The sequence below is a fragment of the Camelus ferus genome, chromosome 3, assembly GCF_009834535.1.
Source record: "Camelus ferus isolate YT-003-E chromosome 3, BCGSAC_Cfer_1.0, whole genome shotgun sequence".
Taxonomy (NCBI): Eukaryota; Metazoa; Chordata; class Mammalia; order Artiodactyla; family Camelidae; genus Camelus; species Camelus ferus.
In genome coordinates, this window is record NC_045698.1 from 59906922 (window position 1) to 59932332 (window position 25411).

Below are 25411 nucleotides of genomic sequence, written 5' to 3' on the forward strand. Positions count from 1 at the left end.
TGTGCCATCACAAGATTTGTGGAAGTAGTATCTTAGCATGTTTTGAAAGCATTTGGGGTATATCACAGATTCATTTTGCTTACAAGAAAGGTTCTCTGGCAATGGCAAGTAAGCAAGAAGGTGCCAATGTTAAATCCAACCTTAAATGTAACAGATTTCAATGTATTATGCTAAGGCAATAAATGTCTCTGTAATATCAACAGCTTATAATAACAATGATTTATTTCTTACTCACATTAACATTCCAGCTGCTGCTATTACAGTCGCTGAAGTTAGTGGCTGCATCTCTACTTTACATGCCTTCTCATTCTTGCACCCAGGATGAAAGACCTGCCCTTAGATCAATCATTATATTTTTCAGGCAAAGGTAAGAGCAAGAGAGTTAGTTGGCAAGCACATGCAAGGGCTCTTAAAAACTTCTGATGAAGGTGGCTTACTTTGTGTTCACTGACGTGCCATAGGCAAAATCAGTTCACAAGGCCAAATTTAAAGGCAATAGACTGTGATGTAAAACAGGAAGGAGGAGGGAATATCTGGGAGCAATGATAATAGTCTGTCACAGTTTTCAGAAGATCCTCTTTATTCCTCAGGGTTGTTAAAGACCCAGATCCTTCTAAATTTAATCAATTTAAATATTCCTTCTCTACTAAGGCTTCCTTAATTTCTCTGGTCAGTGGTTCATTGATCGATTCATTTGTATTCCTATGGCATCTTACACATCTCTCTCTGATAGTACATATCACAGTGCATTATAATTAGATGAATCGTTGTGCTGGCAAGTGTTTAACAAACGTAAGTCTAGGGGAAAGGAGTCCTAATTTGTAAGATTTGCCAATTTCCATGGTGTTAGTACTTTACCATAGCTGATTTCAAGTGACCAACATGTTAATAATGAAACATGGAATTGGGAAAAGATGTAGAGTAACACAAAATTATGAGATTTCCAGCATATAGAAATAATAGGTATAAATAAACTCAAATGCATAGATCAGTAAAATGTGGTAAAACAATAAAGTGATGAGTTTTGAATATTTATTACCTGTGTTTTAATATAATTTATTTAATTGTAAATTTATATAATTAAATTTTTTAGTAATGAGACTGTTCAACAACCATCTTACAAAATTCCTGGAGTTACAGCAATGAGTTCTCATGAGCAGATACAATGGCTCCAGCATAACACTGAAATTTTGATGTCGTTTTTCTTTTTGCTAAAGATTGGGTGTCCTTAAAGACAGGAGCTGTATCTTCATTAATCTTTTTATTCACAGTGCCTAGCATGGTGCCTGGCATTCAGTAGCCTCAATGTCAACTGAATAAATGAGTGGAAAAAAATAGGGAATTAACAGGCATTATAGAGAATAGTATGAATGGATATGAACAAACTTCACTGGATTGGTATCCTTCTAATTGAGAGAATTATGGAAACTATATATACCTTAATCCATAAGGAAATAAATAAAAAAAAAAAAAGTAGAAACCACTGCCCCACCTTGCCTGAGGTGACTCAGACATATCCCCAGAGATGTCGTTGCCACTAAAAGCTTTATTTTCCCTTTCTGATAAAATACTGAGCTGTATTGGATAACTTGTTTAGTGATAATAATAGCTTTTATTGAGGACTAGGGAAGAAGCATTAAGTCTTATATTGTTTTATCCTCATAGCAACTCTGAAGTAAATTACATTATTATTTCCTGTTTTATAGATGAATATCCAAGATTTAGAGAAGCTAAGTAACTTGCTCAGGATTCTAAAAACAGAATGAGTTAGAGCAAGAATTTTATTCTGCACAACACTGTAAAATTATTATAAATCAATAAAAAAAAAGTTTAAAAAAAAAGAATTTTATTCTGAACCATCTGGCTCTAGAGATTTTTTTGCTCCTCAGAAGCAGAGCTGGGGAATGTTTTACCTTCTCATTTTACAGTGAATGACATTTGCCACTTTAATGAACTCCTTTGTTTCAGACATAAATGCTTTATTTCTAAAGCATGCAAAGACTTTTAACATACTCTGATAATTTCCTCTAAGCAGAACTTCACTTTATGTTGCCAAGCTTAACAATAACATCAGGTTATTGAATATTATAATGATTCTTCTAATTCATCAGTTGCTTTCTATTTATTGATTTCCTGATAATATAAACAAATTTCATTCAGTAAACCAAAAAAGTAATCCTAATCTTTTTTTTAATCTTTTTTTAAATTGAAGTATAGTTGATTTATAATATTTTGTTAGTTTCAGATATACAGCAAAGTGATTCAGTTACATATATATTTTTTCAGGTTATTTTCCATTATAGGTTATTTAAGATATCGAATATATTTCCCTGTGTTATACAGTAAATCCTTGTTGCTTATCTATTTTATGTATCGTAGTTTGTGTCTGTTAATCTCATACTCTTAATTTGTCCCTCCCCTCTATCTTTCCCCTTTGGTAACCACAAATTTTTTTCCCTATGTCTGTGAGTCTCTTTTTAATATATAGATTCATTTGTATTATTTTTTAGATTCCACATATAAATGGCAACATACAATTGTCTTTCTCTGACTTACTTCACTTAGTATGATAATCTCTAGGTCCATCTGCATTGCTGCAAATGGCAATTTTTCATTCTTTTTTATGGCTGAGTAATAGCCCATTGTGTGTGTGTGTGCACGCGCGTGCCAGGCACATATTCTTAAATCACTCATCTGTTGATGGGCACTTACGTTGTTTCCATGTCTTAGCTATTGTAAGTAGTGAAGCTATGAACACTGGGGTGCATGTATCTTTTCAAATTAGAATTTTGATCTTTTCTGGATATACACCCAAGAGTGGAATTGCAGGAACATATAGTTGCTCTATTTTCAGTTTTTCAAGGAGCCTCTATACTGTTTTCCATACTGGCTGCATCAATTTACATTCCCACCAACAATGTACTAGGCTTCACTTTTCTCCCCACCCTCTTTAGCATTTATTATTTGTAGATTTTTTTGATGATAGCCATTTTGATCAGTGTGAGGTGATAACCTCATTGTGGGTTTGATCTGCATTTCTCTAGTAATTAACAGTTGGGGCATCCTTTCATGTGCCCATTGGCCATCTGTATGTCGTCTTTGAAGAGATATCTATTTAGGTCTTCTGCCCATTTTCTGATAGAGTTGTTTGTTTTTTTGATATTGAGTTGTATGAGTTTACATATTTTAGATCTTAATCACATCATTTACAAATATTTTCTCCCAGTCCATAGGCTGTCTTTGCATTGTGTTGATTGTTCCTTTGCTGTGCAAAAACTTTGTTACTCATTTGTTTATTTTTGCTTTCATTTCTTTTCTCTTGAGAGAATGAACTAAGAAAATATTGCTACAATTTATGTCCAAGAGTGTTTTGCCTATGTTCTCTTCTAGGAGTTTTATGGTGTCATGTCTTATATTTAGGTCTTTAAATCATTTTGAGTTTATTTTTGTGTATGGTGTGAGAGTATTCTAATTTCATTGATTTACATGAGGCTGTAGAGCTTTCACAACACAACTTGCTGAAGTGATGATCTTTTTTCTGTTGTATATTCTTTTTTAAAAATTATCAATGCTCATTTTATTGGGGCTGTTGTTTCAATCAAATATTTAACTCACATGGATTGATTCATGCTATACTTTAGTGACAAAGCTAAGCATTTTGACTACTTTTATAAGGCACATCAAAAACATCACAAAATAATGTAATTGTCATGAGACTTAGTTTGTCTTTCCTCAATAGCAAATATATCACTACTTTTCCTTTGAAAATCTTCAAAGATTCATGTATGCAAATATTGAATGACAGTATTATAAAAACACATATATATTTTGATGATCTCATCTGACTGAAAAGTGAGCTCAAAAAGATGACCCAGAATTCACAAAACTTGGTTTTCACTTTCAAACCTATTTAACATATTCCTGCCTCCTTCATTAAAATTAATAACCATAGGTGTATGGGTTTATTTCTGGGCTCTCTGACCTGTTTCATTGATCCATATGTTTTTGGGCCAGTACCTTGCTGTTTAAATTACTTTTGCTTTGTAGTATTATCTGAAGTCTGGAAGGTTATGCTTTGTTCTTTTTCCTCAGGATTGCTCTGGCAATTCTGGGTCTTTTGTTGTTCTATATAATTTTAGTAGTATTCTCATTCTGTGAAAATTATCATAGGTAATTTGATAGGGATTGCATTAAATCTCTAGGTTGCTTTTGGTAGTATGGCCATTTTAACAATATCAATTCTATAATCCAAGAGGATGGGAATCTTCCCATTTGTTTGAATTATACTGTCTTCTTTATCAATTTTTTATAGTTTTCAGCATAAAGGTCTTTCACATCCTTGGTTAAACTTATTTGTAGGTATTTTACTTTTTTATATGATTTTAAATGGGATTTCTAAACTTTATCTTTCTGATACTTCATTGTTAGTGTAAAGAAATGCAACAGATTTCTGTATATTAATCTTGGCTCCTGCTACCTCGCTGATTTTATTTAGTAGTTCTAATAGATTTGTGTGGAGTCTTTAGGGCTCTATACATGGAGTATCATGTCATCTGCAAATAGTGATGGGTTTGCCCCTTCCCTTCCAATTTGGATACCTTTTATTTCTTCTTCTTGTCTGATTACTAGGGCTAGGACTTCCAATACTGTGTTGAATAGAAGTGGTAAGAGTGGGCATCCTTGTTTTGGTCCAGAATTTAGCAGGAAGGCTTTCAGCTTTTCACCATTAAATATTATGTTGGCTGTAGGTTTGTTGTGAATGGCTTTTATTATGTTGAGGTATATTCCCTCTTACCTACTTTGACAAGAGTTTTTATCATGAATGGATGTTGAATTTTATCAGTTGTCTTCCTTGAGTCTATTGACATAATCATGTAGTTTTTGTCTTTCATTTTGTAACTGTGGTATATATCACCTTGACTGATTTGAGTATGTTGAACTATCCTTGCAACCCTGGAATGACTCCAACTTGATCACTGTGTATGGTCCTTTTTATGTATTGTTGGATTCAGTTTGCTAATATTTTGTTGAGTTTTGCATCTGTGTCCATCAAAGTTATTGGCCTATAACTTTGTTTTTTGTGGTTTCTTTGTCTGGTTTTGCCATCAGGGTGATGGTGGCTTCGCAGAATGAATTTGGGAGTATTCCCTCCTCTTCAAACTTTTGAAATAGTTTGAGAAGTATAGGTATAAGTTCTTCTTTGTATGTTTGGTAGATTTCCTCAGTAAGGTCATCTGGTCCTGGACGTTTGTTTGCAGGGAATATTATATTACAAATTTTATTTTACTTCTAATGATTGGTCTGTTCAACCTATCTGTTTCTTCTTGATTCCGTTTTGGCAGGTTGTACGTTTCTAGAAACTTGTCCATTTCTTCCTGATTGCCCAACTTGTTGGCATAAAACTGTTCATAGTATTCTCATGATTTTTTTTTTTTATTTCTGTGGTATTGGTTGTTATTGCTCTTTTTTCATTTATCTTTGCAAGAAAGAAACCAGCTCTTGGTTTTATTGAACTTTTCTATTGTTTTAATTTTTCTTTTTATTGAAGTATAATTGACTTACAATGTTTCAGGTGTACAGCAAAGTGATTCAGTTATACTTATGTGTGTGTATAATATGTATATAGTGTATATAGTATAACATATACTATATATATATATATATTCTTGTTCAATTATTGCCCATTATAGGTTATTATAAGATATTGAATATAATTCCCTCTGCTATACAGTAGGTCCTTGTTGTTTATCTGTTTTATATATAGTAGTGTGTCTATGTTAATCCCAAATTCCTAATTTATCCCCCCACCCACCCACCCCCTTTCCTCTTTGCTAACCATAAGTTTGTTTCCTGTGTAAGCTTATTTCTGTCTTGTAAATAAGTTCATTTGCATCTTTTTTCTAGATTCCACATATGAGTGATATCATATGATACTTGTTTTTCTCTGTCTGATTTACTTCATTTAGTATGATAATCTTTAGGTCGATCATGTTGCTGCAAATGGCATTAGTTCATTCTATTTTATGGTTGAGTAATAAGCCACTGTATATGTGTGTGTGTGTCTATGTGTGTATATGTATATATTCATACACACAACATTTTCTTTATCCATTCATCTGTCAGTGGACATTTAGGTTGCTTCCATGTCTTGGCTTTTATAAATAGTGCTGCTATGAACATTGGGGTGCATCTGCCTTTTCTCCAGATACATGCTGAGGAGTGGAATTGCTAGATTATATGGCAATTTTTTCAGTTTTTAAAGGAACCTCTGTACTCTTCTCCATCATGGCTGTACCAATTACAGTCCCATCAACAGTGTACTAGGGTTTACTTTTCTTCACACCCTCTCCAGCATTTATTATTTGTAGACTTTTTGATGTTGGCTATTCTGACCATGTGAGGTGATATCTCATTGTGATTTTGATTTGCATTTCTCTAATAATTAACTATGTTGAGCATCTTTTCATGTGCCTATTGGCCATTTGTATGTTGTCTTTAGAGAAATATCTATTTAGATCTTCTGCCAATTTTTTGATTGGTTGTGATTTTTTTGTTTGCTTGTTTGTTTTGATACTGAGCTATATGATATGTTTGTATACATTGGAAATTAATCCCTTTTTGGTTGTATCATATGCAAGTATTTTCTTCTATTGCATAGGTTCTTTTCATTTTGTTTATGGTTTCCTTTTCTGTGCAAAAGGGTTTAAGTTTAATTAGGTCCCATTTGTTTATTTTTGCTTTTGTTTCCATTACTTTAAGAGATAGATCCAAAAAAATACTGCTGTGATTTAAGTCAAAAGAGTGTCCTGCCTGTTTTTCTTTAGGGACTTTATAGTATCTAGTTTAGATACTATAGTTTAGATTAGATTTAAATCTTTTAGTTTTGAGTTTAGTTTTGTATGAAGTGTTAGACAATGCTGTAATTGCATTCTTTTACATGTAGCTGTCCAGTTTTCCAGCACCACTTATTGAAGAGACTGTCTTTACTCCATTTTCTATTCTTGCCTCCTTTGTTATAGATTAATTGACCATAAGTGCATGGTTTTATTTCTGGACTTTCTGTCCTGTACCATTGATCTAGCTGTCTGTTTTTGTGCCAGTACTACACTGTTTTGATTACTGTAGCTTTGTAGTATAGTCTAAAGTCAGGAAACGTGATTCTTCCAGCTCTGTTAGTCTTTCTCAAGATTGCTTTGGTGTTTTTTTGTGTTTCCATAGAAATTTTAAAATTTTATGTTTCAGTTCTGTGAAAAATGACATTTGTAGTTTGATAGGGATTGCTTTGAATCTGTAGATTGCCTTAGGTAGTATGGTCATTTTAACAGGACCTGTCCACCCCAGCTCTAACTACAGGCTGTGTTTTGGGGTGAGAGGAGCCACAGCACTTCAGCTGGAAATGAACCACTCTGTACTCCTCCTTGGGGGCTGTCTGCCTGAGATGTGCATATATATGCCTACAAATTTCACTGCTGCTGGACTGGCCACTGCTGTACGTGTGCAGACAATGGACTCTGAGATTTGGCCAGGACCAAACCCCCAGGCCCTCGGGTCTGTTACCATGCAGCTAGACTGAGTCTTCTCCCAGCATCCATTCACCAGGGATTCAGTTCCTAGCTATTGCACCTATTAGCAGCCCCATCTGGAGAACATTTTGGACAGGCAGTGCAGGGAGATGACAGCCATCAGTGCTAGCTAGTCTCACTGTGCTCTGATTGCTAGCAAGCCAGTACATGTGCATTCCTCGTGAGCAAAGTGTAGGTCACTCCAGCCCTTCCATCTTTCCCACCAGATCTCCCAGCAGGCAAAGACACTCCACAGCACATGGGCCTACTTATGTGGTCCTTCCCTCCTTTGCAGATCTCTTCTAGGAACTGATGCCTTTTTTTTCCCCTGTAACATTTCTGGTCATGTGGAGCTCTTTCTTACAGCTTTGGTTGTATAAGAGGTCTTTTGCCAGTTTCCAGCTGGTTTTCTGTGGTAATTGTTCCATATGTAGATGTGTTTTATTGTGTCTGTCAGAGGAGGTGAGTTCCATATCCTTCTACTCTGCCACCTTGATCCTCCTCCTAATCCTAACCTTTATACATGCTGATAAAAGGGAAAATCTTTATTGCTTTCAGTAAGAAGTTTTCTTAAGGCTTTTGTTTATCTACAGTCTGATTTTTGCAGGCTTGGTTAATAAAGCATGCTCACACATTGAATTTGCTAATGTTTCTCACAAAAATAGTACATAAAACAATTAACAATATTCACAATAGTTCAGGAAACTGTGTTTAGTGATATGGCAAAATATGACTCAGCTATCCAGTTCTCATGAAGAAACAGATGAATAATTGTGTATCAAAACAACCAAAAATTAGAGAGGTAAAACATGGATACTTTTCAACAATTTGATGAAAAAAGTGAGCCTAACACAGTTCTGAAGAAGTAATTTATCAATCTGTCAAAATAATAATTTTTCCTAAATATTATAAACATGAATGTGCTGAGTTAAGAAAACTAGGGTAAAATTAGGTAAAATGATGAGTATGGTTGGATTGTCCCAAGTAAAACAACTGTCCTACTGACAATGGGGAATCTGTTGTACCTTGGCTTGTACACTGCCTCAGAATTGGTTTGCCTCTGACACCACATGAAATTGTTTTATTCCTTGTAGTGCCTAGTAAATTGCCTTGCTTAAAGTAGCTGTTCTATAAGTATTTCTTGTATCAAATGGCTGAGTTAGAACTGGGTATAACTTATATTTTTATATATGACTTAACATTTATATTAAATGCTCTTACCTTAAAAGGAAGTGCAAACTACCCCAGCTTAAACAGAATTCTAATATGGCACAATTTTTTTTATTACAGTTATTATTTTATTATTTCTAACATGGTCATAAAGTTTATTTTTGAACTTAACCATGGTTTTGGTTCTGGGTAAGATGTGGTAAGCACAGGTTATACTTTCTCTGTCACTGAATGCACCTATAGATTTTGGGCAGAATGCACTGAGCAGCTATCTGAGGACTACCAAGAATAGGTAGAACACCAACTGGAGGAAAACAATGTGAAGTACCACCAAACTGGCAATGAGTTTACCTATTTTTTTTTTCCTCCAGTAACCCCAGACCTGGGCTTAATTCATCCTGAAATTTTAAAGTGGGCATAAGCATGAACAGAGGAGGCTCTAAAAAACTCTTGAGTTCAGGTTTGAGAGGTAGGAAAGGGGAGTATCCTCTCAGCAGTAGGATCACAGTGGGGAGCCTACGACCCTGTAACTCTGAGGAAGGATAACCTTCTTCACCTGTCACAGAACCTGTGGTCCCAAGAAGGTCAGAGAAACCTCTTTTTCTTTTCCCATTCTCTGGTTCTCTGGCCCCTTGGCCCTCAATGAAAGTGCACTAATGTAAAGTGCACAGCAAAGAAAAGTAACTAAATCCCTATACTTCTGGCTGGAGGTACTGGGAGTATCAGTGGAGAGAGGAAAATTTGGTGAGATGACTCATAAAGTTGTCAGGAACTCTTGGGCTCATTCCTGAGTTTTGTATACATGGGCCTGACCCTAAACATTATACTAAAACCTGAGAACTGAAGTAAGACAGACTACCACCAATCTCAGACTAGCCACTGGGTGTAGCAAACACAGGACAGATATAAACAGCATCTCAAAGGCTTTGAAAATGGAACTGACATAAAAACCACAACCCTCAAGAGGCTAGTCAGAATGTGTGGCCTGAATCCAGCTGAGTTGATTATCTGCTGAACAAAATATCAACATTCTCTTAAGGATTTAACAAAGACTCAGACTATCATAACATAATATTTAAAATGTTCAGAACATAATCCAAAATTTCTCAGTATAGGAAGAACCAGGAAAATCTCCAATGTCCTGGAGAAGAAAATCAGCAGACACCACTCTCAGGGGGAATAGAAGTCACAATTATCTGACAAGGATTTTAAAGGAGCTATCATGAAAATGATGCAAGAAGTAAGTGTAAATACTCTTGAAATGACTATAAAGGTAGAAATTATCAGCAAAGCAATAGAAAAATCAAAACAAGGACCAAATAGACATTTTAGAACTAAAAATTAAAATATTGAGAATAATAAAACTCACTGGATGGATTCAGTAGCAGAACAGGAATGACAAAGGAAAGGATCAATAAACTTGTAGATTATTATAAGAATCAATAAACTTGAAGATAGATAATTAGACATTATCCATTCCAAATATAAAGAGAAAATGGATTGAAAAATAAATGGACATAACCCCAGAGACTTGTGGAATAATATCAAAAATTTTTACAATTCATGTCATTGGAGTCCTAGAAGGAGAAGGAAAAGTGTGGTGAGGAAAAACATTTGAAAAAATAATGGCTGAAACTTCTCAAGTTTAGTGAAAGATAGAAACTTGTGACTTTAATAAACTCAGTAAACCCCAAACAGGATTAACATAGAAATTTGGATCCAGAGACATCAAAATCAAACCACTGAAAACTAAAGACAAAGAAAAATTTCTTGAAAATCAACTAGAGAAAAATGATGTTTTATTAATAGATAAACTGTAATAACAATGATTTGAATGATTGTAGATAACTCATCTAACACAATGGTGGCCAGAACAAAGTGCAACAAAAATTTTAAAGTGCCAAAAAGAAAAGAACTATCAACCTAGGGTTCTTAACCAGTAGAAATACCCTTTAAGATTGAAGGTGAAATAAATACATTCTAAGGTGGAGAAAACTAAGAATTCATTGTCTGATGAACTGCTCTATAATTGTGAAATAATTTTTCACAAAGAAGGAAATTTTTTAATCAAAAGTAGACATAGAACATTTGGAATAAAAAAAGAACAGAACTGTTAAATATCTGGGTAAATATAATAGACTGTATTTTCCCTGAGTTATTCAGGTATTTTTCACAGTAGAAAGAAAAAAAATTTTTTCTGAAGGGGTTTTCAATGATACAGATCTAAGCCAACATAAAGAGGGGAGGGTAAAGGAACATCTAAACTGGTAAGTTTTCTACATTCCACTCGCAGTGGTTAAAAAAATAATTCTAGATAGACTTTTATAAGTTAAGTATATATAGTATAATCTCTTGATCAATCACTAAAACTGCATAAAAGATTTATGGTCCAAAAATCATTAATACATTAAAATGAAATATGAGAGAGAAAGAGAGAAATCTAATAGTTCAAAGAAACAAGGAAGGGAAAGAGAGAGATGAAAAACAGATCAAACAGGAAAAAAAAATGGTAGACTGAAATCCATATACTTGATTGGACCCTGAGATGCTCAGATACTTGATCAAATGCTATTCCAGATGTATTATAGGAGGGTCTCTTTGCATGAGATTAACACTTGAATTAGTAGACTGAATAATGTAGGTTATTATCCCTAATATAGGTGTTCCTCTCTCATTCACTTGAAGGACTGAATATCAGAACAAAAAGATCGACCCTTCATGAGAAAAAGGAACTCCTTCAGCCTGACTGCCTTTGAGCTGGGACATTGGTTTTTTACCTTGCCTTCAGATACAAAATGAAACATCAACTCTTTCTGAGTTCTGAGCCTGCTGGCCTTTGGGCTTTCATGGTTCTCAGGCCTTCAGACTCAGACTGGAACCATACCATCAGTGCATTAGCTTGGACTGCCACAGCAAAATATCATATACCCTGTATCATAATACCATCGACTAGGTGGCTTAAACAACAAGGGTTTATTTCTCACAGTGCTGGAGGCTAGGAAGTCCAAGATCAAGGTGTTGACCAATTTGATTCCCTGGTAAGGTCTTTCTTCCTGGCTTGCAGATGACTGCCTTCTTATTGTGTCCTCACATGGTGAAGGGAGAGAAAGTGCTCCTATAAAAAAGAGACACCGGAGCTTGCTCTAATTGTACCGTGAGGGCCCCACTCTCATAACGTCATCTAAACCTGATTACCACCCAAAGGCCCATCGTCAGATATCTTCACAATGGGGATTAAGGCTTTAACGTATGAAATGGGGGAGGGGGGCAGTTCAGTCCAGTATGTAGCAAGTGTCTCACTGGGTTCTCAGATCTTTGTACTTGGTATAGTTCCAGTCTATCTATCAGCTCTCTAGGGTCTTCAACTTACAAATCTTGCAAATTTTCAGCCTCCATAATCACAGGAGCCAATTCCTTATACTAATCTCTTTCTGTAGTTTTATACATCCTGTTTCCCCAAAGCACCCTGACCAATACGTAAACCATGTTTTCTATAAGAAACTTACTGCAAATATAAATGATAGATTAAAAAGAATGGAAAAGACATACCATGCAAGTGTCAATCAAAAGAAAGCTAGAATAGATTTATTAATATCAGACATATTAAAATTCAGACCAAATAAAATTACCAGGGAGAACTACTTAAAGAAAAGAGGGTCAGTTCACCAAAATAATTTAATAACCCTAAATGTATAAGCACAAACAACAGAACTTTAAAATGGATGACATAAAAATGATAAAACTGAAAGGAGAAATTGATAAATTCACTATTATAGTTGGATACTTCAACTTCCCTCTCTCTGTAATTGACAGAACTATTAGACTATCAGGAAGGATTTAGAAGAACTAAGTAGCACTATCAATCAGTTGGGTCTAATAGACATTATACAACACTCATTCATCAACAGAAGAATACACCTTCTTACCAAGTGTGTGTGGACCATTCACCGAAATAAACCATGTATTATGTCATAAAATAAACCTTAACACATTTAAAAGGAATTAAATAAAAGTATGCACTTTGATCATAATGGAATTAAATTAGGAATAAATGGAAAAAAGAGAAACAAGATATCCTCAAGCACCTGGACATTAAATAACACTTCTTAGTAATCCATGGGTCAAAGATCAGGTTTTAAGGAAAACAAAATATTTGACCCAAATAAAAATGAAAAAACTACATATCAAAATCTGTACTATGTAGCTAAAGCAGTGCTTAGGAGAATATTTATAACATTAAATGCTTATATTAGAATAAAAGTCTCAAATCAAAAATATGACTTTACACCTATAGAAGTTAGAAGAAAAGAACGTTAACCTAAAGCAAGGAGGAAGGACTAAAAATAAAAAATATAAAAGCATAAATTAATAAAATTGAAAACATAAAAACAATTGAGAAAATTACACTATAATTTGTTCTTTAAAAGAATCAATAAAATTGACAAACCAAACAAGACTGATCAAGGAAAATCAATATGACATATATCATGATTATTAGAAATGAAAGATGGTCTATCACTACAAACCCTGTATTACTCTTTTATTATTATTATTATTATTTTATTATTATTATTATTATTATTATTATTAATTCTATTATTATTAATCATGTTATTCTAGTTAAAAAATAAGGAAATACTACAAACCACTCTATGAACGTAAACTGACTAATCTAGATTACATGGAATAATTACTTGAAGAGAATTTCTCCTATGATTGAAAAGAATCTGTAGGCTCAAAACTCACCCAAGGTGAAACAGATAACCAAAGAATCATTGAACTACTTAAAAACTTGAATTCATGGTTAAACTACTCTGATGAAAGAGTCTCCAGGCCCAGAAGTTTTACTAGCAAATTCTAGCAAACATTTAGGAAGAAATAACACCAATTTTACAAAGATCTTTTTAAAAAATAAAAGGGAGGAAACACTTCCCAGCTTACTTTATGAGGGCAGCATACCCTGATAACAAAACCAGATACAGAAAGTACGAAGGAAAAAAATTACAAACATATTTTCCATGAACAAGGAGGCAAGCATACTCAACAAATATTAGCAAATCGAATATACCATGATCAAGTAGGGGTTTACTGTGAGAATGCAAGGTTGATCCAAACCTCAAAAATCAATCAATGTAGCTCACCACTCAACAGTTTAAAGAAGAAAAACAACATGATTCTATCAATTGATGAAGAAAACACATTTGAGAAAATTCAATATCTATTCATAATAAAAAATTCTTAGCAACCCAGGAATAGAAGAGATCTTTGTCAATCTGATAAGGAACATTGACAAAAATCTTGAAGGTAACGTACTTACTGGTGAGAGGCTTAATGCTTTCTCCCTAAACTGAGGGGCAAGGTAAGGATGTACATATTTACTACTCCTATTCCACATTATAGTTCAAACTCTACCCAAGGCAATCAGACCAGAAATAGAAATAAAAGATGTGGAACAGAGAGGAAAAAATGAAACTTTCTGTCTTCACTGGTGACATGATTGATGACAGATAATTTCAATAAATCTATAGAAGACCCTTTAGAAATAATAAGTGAGTTTCAAGATTATAAGGTCAACAGACAAAAATAAATTGTATGAACTACTGAACAATTGGAAACCTAAATTGTTTTTAAAAAGTAACATTTACAATAATGCCTTCCCAAAATGTATACTTAGGCATATAAATATATATAAATATAAATAAAGCATGTATAAGATTTGTATACTGAAAACAACAAAATGTTGATTAAAAAAAGAATAACATTAAAAAAGAAGAACATTGGAGGAATCACTGTACTCTATTTTAAGACTTTAAAAAGCTACAGCAGTGAAGACAAGTGCGATAATTGTGAAGGGATGGATACATTATGCAAAAGAATAAAATAGCCCAGAAATAGAAACTAATGATTAAATTGATTTTTTGTTGCTTATAACAACTTTATAGAGATATAATTCAAGTAGCACAATATTTACCCGTTTCAAGTGTACAGTTTAAACACTAAAACCCCCTAAACAATTACTAAAATCTAATTTCAGGACATTTTTACAACCTTAGAAAGAATCCCTCTATCCATTAGCAGATTCCTTCTTTCCTGCCCTGGGATCCTCTGCTCTACTTTCTCACTGTATAGATGTGAATATTCTGGACAGTTTATATAAGTGGAATCATACAATACGTGGCCTTGGGTTTGGAGGGAAGGAAGTATGGCTGTAAAGGACACATGAAGGATTCTGGTTGTGATAGGAATGTTTTGTCTTTGACTGTGTCAATGTTATGACTTTATACTACAGTTTTGCAAGGTATTATCCTTAGAGGCAACTGGGTAAAGTGTACATAGTATATTATTATTAATATTATTTCTATGTTATTTCTTACAACTGCATTTGAATCTACAGTTAGTTATCCTATAATAAAATGTTTGTTAAAAAAGAACCATAACTACATGGCCTACACGACTGAACAGGATTTCCCAGCCCAGGTATTGACCTTTTAGACTGGGTGATGCTTTGTTGTGGGGGTGCTCCTGTGCCTTGAAGAGTGTCTAGCAGTATCTTTGGCCTCTACCCACTAGATGCCAGTAGTACTCCCGTTGGTAGTGACAACCAAAAAACGTGTCCAGACATTGCTAACTGTCCCCCGAGGGGTAAAATCACCTCAGCTGAAAATCGTTGTGTTGATATTTTTATTGATCTTTTACCTTAAGTGCTAATATTGTGAGGTACTTTCCTTAATTCATTTTCCACAATTTTGAGAAACATTAAGCTCATATATGGCAAAGAATGACAGACACATTTGTCCTTGTGAGCATATCTTTGCACTAACTCTCCGTACCTTGCATATTAGCTAACTTGTTTCCATGTTCTCTCAGACATTTTATTCTATAAGGGAGGCTGAATACCTATTCACAGTACCTGTTTTTATATTCTCATATAGGAAAATGTTCTAATTTTCCAAGATTAATAATGATATGGTATCAAATCTACTTACAGAGAAGTCTATGGCAACAACAACAACAAAAATCTGTGCCCAATATATTGCTGACTATATGTCATCAAGATAGTTCAGTTTCACAATCTAGCAGATGGACTCTTCATTAATTACATTTAGTAAGTAATACAAAATATCAAGAAAGAAGGAGAAATGTATTAGAAAAGTATCATGTCTAAAGTAAGTAGAGCAATGGTTATTGATTAAGCAATAAAGGTTATTGATAAGCATGAATTGTTGGAAAGGAAGGGAGTCTTCTTGGTTCCCATATCCCTTTCTTTATAATTCTCTTACTATACTTCTTATATTATTTAAATGTACACTTAAATTAGAGGTTGGCAAACTATGTCTTACTGGTCCAATCTGGTCTACCACTTGTTTTTTTAAATAATGTTTTTTGGGACACAGTCATGCCCATTCATTTACATACTGTCTATTTATGCTTTTGTGCTACAATGGCAGAGCTTAGTAGTTGTTAAGAGGTTGACCCAGAAAGCCTAAAACACTTGCTGTCTAGCTTTTTACAGAAAAAAAGTTGGCAATGCTGATTTGAACTATAAATACATTCTCACTAGGATATTAGACTACAGATTATGGGGGGAAGAAGGCATCATATCATCCATCTATTTGACTGATATAAAGAAGTGCAAATGATATTTGTTAAATGAAAGAAGAAAAAACAATAGGAAGAAAGTGGAAGAGGAGGAGAAAGAAAAATTAAAGTGTAGAGGACTCAGGAAAAAAAAAAGGCTCATGTAGGAAAAAGCTAACTGGCTAGAGCAAGAAGCACCACCTAGAATATAGTAGGAGATGAAGAAAACTAAACAAAGCAGGGAAAGCTATCATAATTAGTCTTAAACCTTCTAATAGAAAATTTAGTTGTCCTAAGTAGCAGTATAGTTTCCCTGCCTGGGCTTGACTTAAAAGCCAGCTGGCCGAGGGGAAGGTGACTATGACTCAGAAGGAAAATCACGATGTAGGTGTACACTGAGCTGAGAGCAAAAGAGACCTATTTTCCTGTCTACTCAAGCACCTGCCAGGAATAAAAGCGTACTGCTTGGCCTCTAATGCTTTGTTTATAGCACAGATTAGGAAAGCTTTATCAGTCTAGAAGCAGGGCACTAAATCAGAAATATTAAAGATCACTTGCATTTTTAATATTTACGGTTCTCTTGTCTCTAAGGCTCTGGATTCACTTTAGTGTGCTGGTGGTTTTTCTAGTCAACTTTTGAAGCCTTGTGTTATACTTCATTTAACTTCCCTTCTCTTTGTTATCCCAGCTGAGCCTGTTAAGTTGATTCCATTCCGTGATTCCTAGTTCCATTTGGAGTTCTGTGTCCCTCAGCCTGATGAATAACCTGGGCTTGAAGCCCACTGTCCTCTGTCCCAATTAATCCTACTTCAGCCTTCTCCCTGGGAGCAACATTCAACAGCATGTATTTTAATGTATTAATCAAGCTGAGCATTGTACCTTATATTCCTTCTGACCATAGCTCTTCAATGCCAGAGACATTGGTTTTCACAAGGAATAGCTACTACTTGAAAGAAATCACCTTTGTTTGGCTTTCTGGTTTCAGAAAACTAAGATCTTGGACTTGCTGGATTTCAAAAGCCCAGCTCTTATCAATAGGAACACAAAGGCAAATAACTAACTATTGAAGTAACTAACTAATGAATAAATAACCTAAGAAGTGTGGAAATAAAATCATACCACTGAGGTTTGAGATATGACAAAGATGACTTGTTTAGTTCATTTGAGCCCATATGCTCCACTGCAAGGTAATTCCTAAAAGATAAAAGTTCAAACTTATATTGAATTAATACCTTACAGATACCTCATATACTAATATAATTTTAATATGAATAAATTGAAAGAAAATTACTAAAAATAACTTGGCTAAGGCTGAGGGGCAAGTGAGTAACCAGGAAGGTGTAGATCATGCTGTTGATTCCTAGTCAAGAGATCATTCCATTAACTGACACTATCAGGTGAATTAACGGAACTGAGCTGCTCATAAAGAATGGCCTTAGAAGCTTTAGACCAGCTTCCCTGTGCTCAAGAATTGCCATATGATGATGGGTCCCTGGCAGCCAGGCTCTGGGTATTTGGAACTTTTAAAAAGGGATCATATGATTAGGTTATTTCCACTCCGTAATCTCCCAGTTTAAGGTCAACTGATTAATAACTTTAATTAAAACCCAACTGTAAACTTCAAACTCTGAGATTTTCTTTACCTGAAGGCGGCTACTGTCCAAATGATGACATAGTACATAAAATGTGAATCTTACAATGATAAACATTTGGAAGGTTTAGGCCAGTTATTCAGCACTATTTAGTAATTAATAAACTATCGTTCTGGCAATTCTGTTATGATTTACTTCATTGGTTTCCAAAAATAAGCCTTTTCTCTTTACCATTTTTTACAGATCCACGTGTTTTACTGGACAGTGTGGCATCAAAAATTGGTAAGTAATGAACGGTAAAGTGGCACATCTCATGACCTCTCCAAGGTTTCTGGAAAATGAAATAATGCCAGTACTCTCATGTCATGTCCCCCAGCCAAGGAGAAGTTCCCATTAGGAGTTTGCCATAGCAGCCTAGCAGAGAACTCTACACTGGAACATTCATAAATTGACACTGTGGCATGGTATTTTCAGATATTTACTAGAGTTAGCTTTTCTTTTTGCCTATTGAATTTGAATTCTCAGTCCCCTTTCTTTACTCTTTTGTGCTTAATTAGCTTCCTTCAGCACTTTTCAAGGGGATGGAGTTTTGTGAAAATAATTCTTAGAAATGTGTTAGGGTGTATAGCCTTTTCATTCATTAACTCTGCAGGTATACAATGATAAACTACTCTAGTCAAGACAGCCAATTAATTAGATAAAATATTGCTACTCAGGTAATGAAATTATTCCATGGAACTAAGCTGATCACAAAGAGTGGTCTTAGAAGCTTTAGACTTATTTCCTTGTGCTCAAGAATTGCCCTATGATGATGGGTCCCAATCAACCAGGCTCTAGGTATCTGGGACTATTAAAAAGGGATCTTATGATTAGGTTAGTTCCACTAGGGTAATCTCCCTAATTTCAGGATATCTGATTAGTAACTTAAATTACATCTGCAATTTATATCCATGTAAAAGGGTTTTTCTTTGTTTTTGTTTTTAATTTAAGAGATACTAGGGTACCATGGTAGAAATCTCAGAATCTTACTGAATACAGCTGGTAAGCCCTGCCTATTCTTGGGCAACTGCAAGTTCTTGATAGGTTCTAGCTGAGAAACGCTGGCACAGTTTTTCATATCCTGCTCTGTTCTTTTGTACTAGCGCTCATCTTGAATCCTGATTCTGCTTGTAGCATCATTTATATGCACCTGAATATGCAGTTAACCGTGTTCAGTGGATCCATCTGTGGATCATCATTTTGTATTCTGTACTCATATTCACCAGTCAACTGCAGATTTGAAATAACTGGAATAATGTTTAAAACACTCTTTGCAAATTCATTCAGTTTCAAATTTATGTACTCTCCATTGTACTTTCTACAGACACCTAAAATTAATCATTCACTACATGTACACACACTGGGAAATAGAAAGTCTTGAGCCGAAAGAAAGCCAAAACCACAGTTTTAGGCATTGACTTTCAAATAGTGGCCAATCATGGACAAAGATTTTTTTCCAGAGGTGCTGGAATAGACTTTGAGTTCTCTCAGGAGAGGCATTGGTTTGAAAGCAGACAACCTGGCTGCCAGGTAATGACCAGGCTGTATTCCCTATCAGCACAGAACCACCTGGACAGTTTCCATTCCTGCCAGGTAGAGATTTTTAGAGTGGCCAGCCTCTAATGCTCCTGGCTCCAGAAAAGTGCCCAAAGTGTATCCATGTCTTAGGTCAGGTCATCTTAGAAAGAAAACCTGAGCTGAGGATTCAAGTGCAAGTGATGTATAAAGACAGTGCCTCCAGGAGAAACTGATAATGGACTTCAGAATGGGGAGGGAAACAACCAAGGAAAGGGGCACTAGAGGTGAAATTCCAGGCTCAGCCTGTGGAGCATACATTGTAAGTCAATTTGTCACGCCTCCAGGCAAAGGAACTGGGCTGTGTATCTTTTCACCAGACAGTCTATGAGTCACCCCAGGGAGATATAAACTCCCAGGCAATTCCAGCTAGTGCCCCACAAAAGCAAAGTTGCTCCAGTAACCACAGGGCAATTCTCTGAGAGATGTTAGAAGGAAAACACGCAGAAGGTGGAGTACACATCATGGGTAAAGGGGAATTGTAGGATGTGGCCAAGGTACCAACTGGGGGCCTTTAGTATCTTACTTCTGTAGGTTTTCTGGCAAATGCTCATCTATCTCCTGCGATCCTGTCTCCCACCTCTGTGACTTTCCCTGGCTATTCCTCTGAGAGTCACTCTACTGCTTGTGTAGACTTTTAGGCAGGGAAGTGGGAAAGACTTCGTTAAGACAGGAGCCAGTGCTGCAAGTTACCACAACTAGTATAAATAGAAAGAGTGCAGAGGACTTTTGGCTCCGTGGACAAGCTCCCCACACAAACATTATGTCCATTAATAAGCTGTTGCAGGTGTTTTCTAAAGATCCGTGGAGACAGACTGCTTTGGAAGACAGTGTGGCATGGCAGATTAAAGAGCATGGGCTTCAGTCATGAGACCTGACAGGTAAGCACCCATGACCTCTGCGCCTGGCATCACTCCCTGATGATTGTTACATGGTAAATTGGATTTTGAAGATGTAAGATTACTAAGAAGGTGACCTTAATGTGGAGAGATTATCCAGTTGGGCCAAACTTATTTAGATGATTCCTTTCAGAGTCTCCTGGTAAGATCACAGCCTGGCTAACACATTGATTTCAGCCTAAGCAAAAAATTGCACTTGAGGCCACCCTAAACATCTGACTGTAGAACTGTAAGATAATAAGTGGGTGTTGCTTTAAGATGCTAAAGTTGTAACTTGTAAGGCAGTAATAGAACACTGCGTGCAAATTCTGACATTGTTCCTGCTAAAGTGCTGTAACTATACATTATTTTCCTAAGGCTGCTGTACTTCCTAAGGAAGTACCTCCATACCTGGTGACTTAAACAACATAAATTTCTTGTATGTTTAGAGGCCTGTAGTCTGAAATCAGTGTCACTGGGCCAAAATCAAAATGTCAGTAGGACTGTGTTCCCTTTGGGGGCTCTAGGGGAATCCGGGCCTTCCCTCTTCTCTTTAGGTAGCTATTGGACCTTCTTGGCTTGTGTCTCTATTCCTTCCTTCATCTCTGCGTCCTCCTCCTCCTTTTCCTCCTTCTACCCCTTATGTGAGTAAAATCTCCTTCTGCCTCCCTTTTATAAGGATACATGTCGTTGTATTTAGGGCCTATCTGGATAATCCAGAATAATTTCTCCATCTCCAGATCCCTAACTTAATCACATCATGTCTACAAGTGTCTTCCTCTCCTCCCCTCCTCACTCCTCTCCACTTCTTTTCGTTCTTTTGCCATATAAGATAACATTCACAGATGCGGGAGATGAGGTCATTGTATCTTTGGGGGTAGCCATTTTTCAGTCTTATTACACACTGTGAGCAATCATTTAACATCTCTCTGGGTTTCAGTTTCCTCACTGGAAAGAAATGGGGCTGAATACGACTATTTCAAGGGGTTAATGTAGCAAGAACTAATATATAATGTCTAAAACATCTACCATAGTGCCTAGAACAGGGTTGACATCCAGTGAAGGATAATTATTATTTTTACCAGAAAAGCTTTGATCAGTGGGGACATAGGTGAAAAAAAAATAGGATCTTCTAATATAAAGATATTAGCTCATCCTTCTTTAATCTATTTGATGCTTGAAATTGTCCATTTAACAGTTGTGTCTGTTTTAGAGAATTGTCAAATGACTGCTGTCTTACTACCATTATAATTCAATTGGATTCCACTTTAACTCTGCAAATGTTCACTCATTCTGCTATGTGCAAGGAACTCTGCTGTTCACCAGGACATGCATAGCTAAGCAGGACACAATCTGTGATTTAGTCAGCCTCACAATCCAGCCAGGCGGGAACAAGAGTTTTCCATAAATACTTGCTTCATAGAGCACATACTATGTCCTAAATAAATTGAATATTAATTTAGTTTTTCCCCACTTTATGAGGTTTGCATCCAAATTTGAAAACAAATAACCATCATCAACAAAAAACAAGTCTAAGCATTAGATAGAATTGTTAGATTTATGGTCAGTGAAATGCCAACATGACATAGTACTCATGAATTTTTTTGCATGTGAATTTTTTTTCACTTTACAAATACACATTGTTCTAAGGAAAATCCACATAAGAAGGATTTGAAAATGATCACAATTACTGGTTTTATTTACCAGCTGTCTCTGCCTGACACCCCTGTGTCTCACTGTAGGGTGCCTTGGGCTGAGGAACTCACAGAGAAACAACTGGCTCTGGGACCCTCCCTGAGTCCTGGAAAGTGTTTTGTGAAAATTTAGGCATCTGCAATAATGTGAAGCGCCCTGAAATAATTTTTTTCACTTTAAATGTTTTTGTCATGAAACTATACTTGTGTATTGCTGTCTATGTTGGCAGTAGTGTTTTAAGTCAACAGAATTTCCTATAAAACAAAAGGAAAAGACAGTGACTCACTAATCTGCTTAAAACAGACGAAACATTAGATAAAATAGCAGAAATTGTTCCAAGGTTTTGTTTTCTCTTTTCTCTCTCTCTGCTTATTTGTTTCTTTCTTCTCTTTCTTCTAACTCTTCTTTTATTTTTGATTTTTGTCCAATTAGATTTACTTTTGCAATTAAATTTGCCTCAATAGTTTGGTGATACACTAAGGTTAACTGTCTCTTGTTAACCTTCAGAATATTCCAACAGGGTCTTCCCTCTCTCATCAGCATCTGATGTTCCATAGACAAAAATAGAATATAGCATATAGGGACTGGGAAGAAAATGTAATAAAATTAAAATTTCTGCAGAGATTTTGTTGTTGTAGAAATCTTTATCTTTTACAAGAGAAGCCAACTGCCAGCAAAAGCAACTGGCAAAATAGCATACAAGCTGGTAAGGTGTTGGATATTAATATTTGAACTATGATTCTTTGAATCTGGTGAGATAGAAATACTTTGATTTATCTTCTGCATGCTAGATTAACACCTCATGAAACAGACATGAATAACAGTATATTTCAATGTTCAAAAAGATTCTTTTGTGTATTTGTGGGACGATGCAACTTCAAGAACAATATTTTTGAAAGGACATTGTTAAGCAAATTATTAGATCGATAGAGTAGACTCTCGGTGCCATAGATGTTGTTCTGCTTGATTTGTGACTTCCTCAATACAAGCAATTCAGAGGACATAGAGAAGTTTCAGAAAGAACAGCTTCCAGCTTCTTTGTAAGTTCACTGTGGATAGGGTAAATTAGGCTTTCCCTTTTGAAAAATGAAAGAAAAAGTCAGAAATGCTTTTTCTTATTGTTTGGTTTTTGTTACTATTCCCTGTCTAGGCATAAATTCAGGATACCAGATAAGCATCTACGATCTGAGAAGGAAGTAGCGATTTGGTGTGGTGGTAAGCATATCTGTTTGTACTGTCATTTTAAAAGGGCCCTGCACATTTTGCCCACTACTACAACCAATTTGCGGGTTAATGATGGCCAAAGAAAGGCTTGTTCTAGGCTAGAAACAAATGTAGAACCAGAGAAGAGCTGATTCTTATTAGAGAGCCACCTCACAGATGTCAGGTTCCCCTCCTTGGCCCTGTCTTTTGTACCCCGTCCCACCTGTAAGGAAGCCAGAAGTACAGGGCTGAAAGAGTGTGATTAGAGATACCAAAATTCATTTCACAAAACATTTTTCTTCTGTTAACAGGTGTTTTTCTTTTCCCAGAGAGGTAAGAAATCTTGTGATTTATTTCCTTTGTTTCTCATTTATTTATTTGAATAGAGTTGCTTGATGTAATAGTTAAAATAATGCAGGTTTTCTAGTCCATATCATAATAAAAATGATTCTATTTTAAATAAACCACAATTTTAGCACCTTTCCAGAAGTGACCAACAATAAAAGTGCATATTATACATCTGAAAAATGTGTAGGATTAGCTCTCGTTGACTCCAACCAGACATTAAAATCGGCCTTTTTATAGGCTAGAGCCCATGAGCTTCACTGGCCTGCATCCACGCAGGGGCAAACTTCTCAAACTTTCAGGATAGGAGAAAATCACCCACATACATTTTACTAAATCTTATTACTTCCATTCTAATTTAAGGAGTAAGCAGAGCCCTGGGTTTTGACAAATTCAAGTAATGCAGCGTATTATAAAAGAAGAAGAGAAAAAGGCATGGAACTGATTCCCATCTCACGGTGCCAAAAGGAAAACAGATTCGGTGCCACAGGTACGTGGCACATTACTTCTCTTTGTCCTCTTGAAAACAGTGGTGTCTAAAAGCATGTTCAGGAGTCATCAAATTTCCCATGTTAGTTTACAAGAAAAATATTCCGACCTTAGCTTTGGACGTGGGGACTTGCTGCAGCAGTGAACTTTTGAAGGTGACAGGTTACATAATGAGTTTGCAGATATGACTGCACCTGGTCCTGGAAGGTTGCCACACCATGAAGAGAGCACGTCAGCTCACCTGCACTGGTGGACAACAGACCAGTGCTGCCTTTGCACACTTGATAAGCTGTTCTTGTTATCAGGGACACTGATTCAGCTGTTCCAGCTGTGTATTGCTAATGTTTGTTCTCTCTTATTTGCTCACCATATATAATGATTTCCTCAGATATGCAAGAGTACTTGGGCTTTGCTTTTATTTAGAAACTGTTTTTCTTTTGTACATGAGTGATTGTCAAGCATTCAATTATAGCTGAATTTGAAATGGTTAGGATCCAGTGATAATTGATTTCAATGTAAATCAATAGAGTTTCTAATCAAGCAAACAAGAGCTGTCTGCAGTTCAATGCTGAATAACTAGTTAAGCTCCGACCATTTTTACTCATGCCTAAATCGTTAAGTAGTATTTTATTTCCTTTTTGACTGGATCTTTTTGTGTCTGGAAATGAGCAAACTGTTGACATTAGAATTTGTATTATTTTGTAAGCCTGTACATTCCAGGCCAGATAGAAGCACTTGAAATGCAAAAACGATTAACAGAAGTGCTCAGGAATATTTTAAATTCTATGGAACATTTTTATAGGGGAGGTGAACAAAACCAGGAGCCATTTGGCATTAGGTGTTCAGACTGCTGGTTTATGGTGGGTGAAGGAAGTTAAGTAGTGTTGTTGTTTTTAATACATAATGTCATGATTACAGAGCATCACTGCAGAGAGGGTTAGGCTTCAGAAGATAACCAGACAAACCAGTTCTTACGAGTGTGGCTGATTGGCTGCTCTGCTAAAGATAAATCTTTCCTCTTCCAAATATTCTGAAAAAAAAAAAAAAAGTAGACTAATAGCGAGAAGTGTAGTGATTTGCACATTATCCAAGCCATTGAGTTATTCCTGCCTGTCCTCATTCTGGTTCTTGATTTGCAGGCCAGCTATGCTCTGCAGCTGGAGCAAATTATATCAGCAGAAATGCTGATGTGACCACAAGTTGACAAAAGGACATGATTTCTAGTAGCAAAAAAGCAACTAGATTTTATGAAATTGTATCTAATAATGTTGTTTAACTCATGGAT

General features: G+C 35.6%; 1 long non-coding RNA gene across 1 annotated transcript in view; it reads left to right on the plus strand.

Moving 5' to 3' along the window:
* Positions 1 to 25411, plus strand: part of LOC106730042 — a 455276-nt gene that overhangs the window by 381597 nt on the left and 48268 nt on the right. Inside the window, exons 7-11 of the long non-coding RNA XR_004318244.1 lie at positions 18146 to 18184; positions 20295 to 20397; positions 23240 to 23304; positions 23604 to 23625; positions 24001 to 24127. This is a non-coding gene — a long non-coding RNA (uncharacterized LOC106730042). The remainder of the gene's footprint in view (positions 1 to 18145; positions 18185 to 20294; positions 20398 to 23239; positions 23305 to 23603; positions 23626 to 24000; positions 24128 to 25411) is intronic.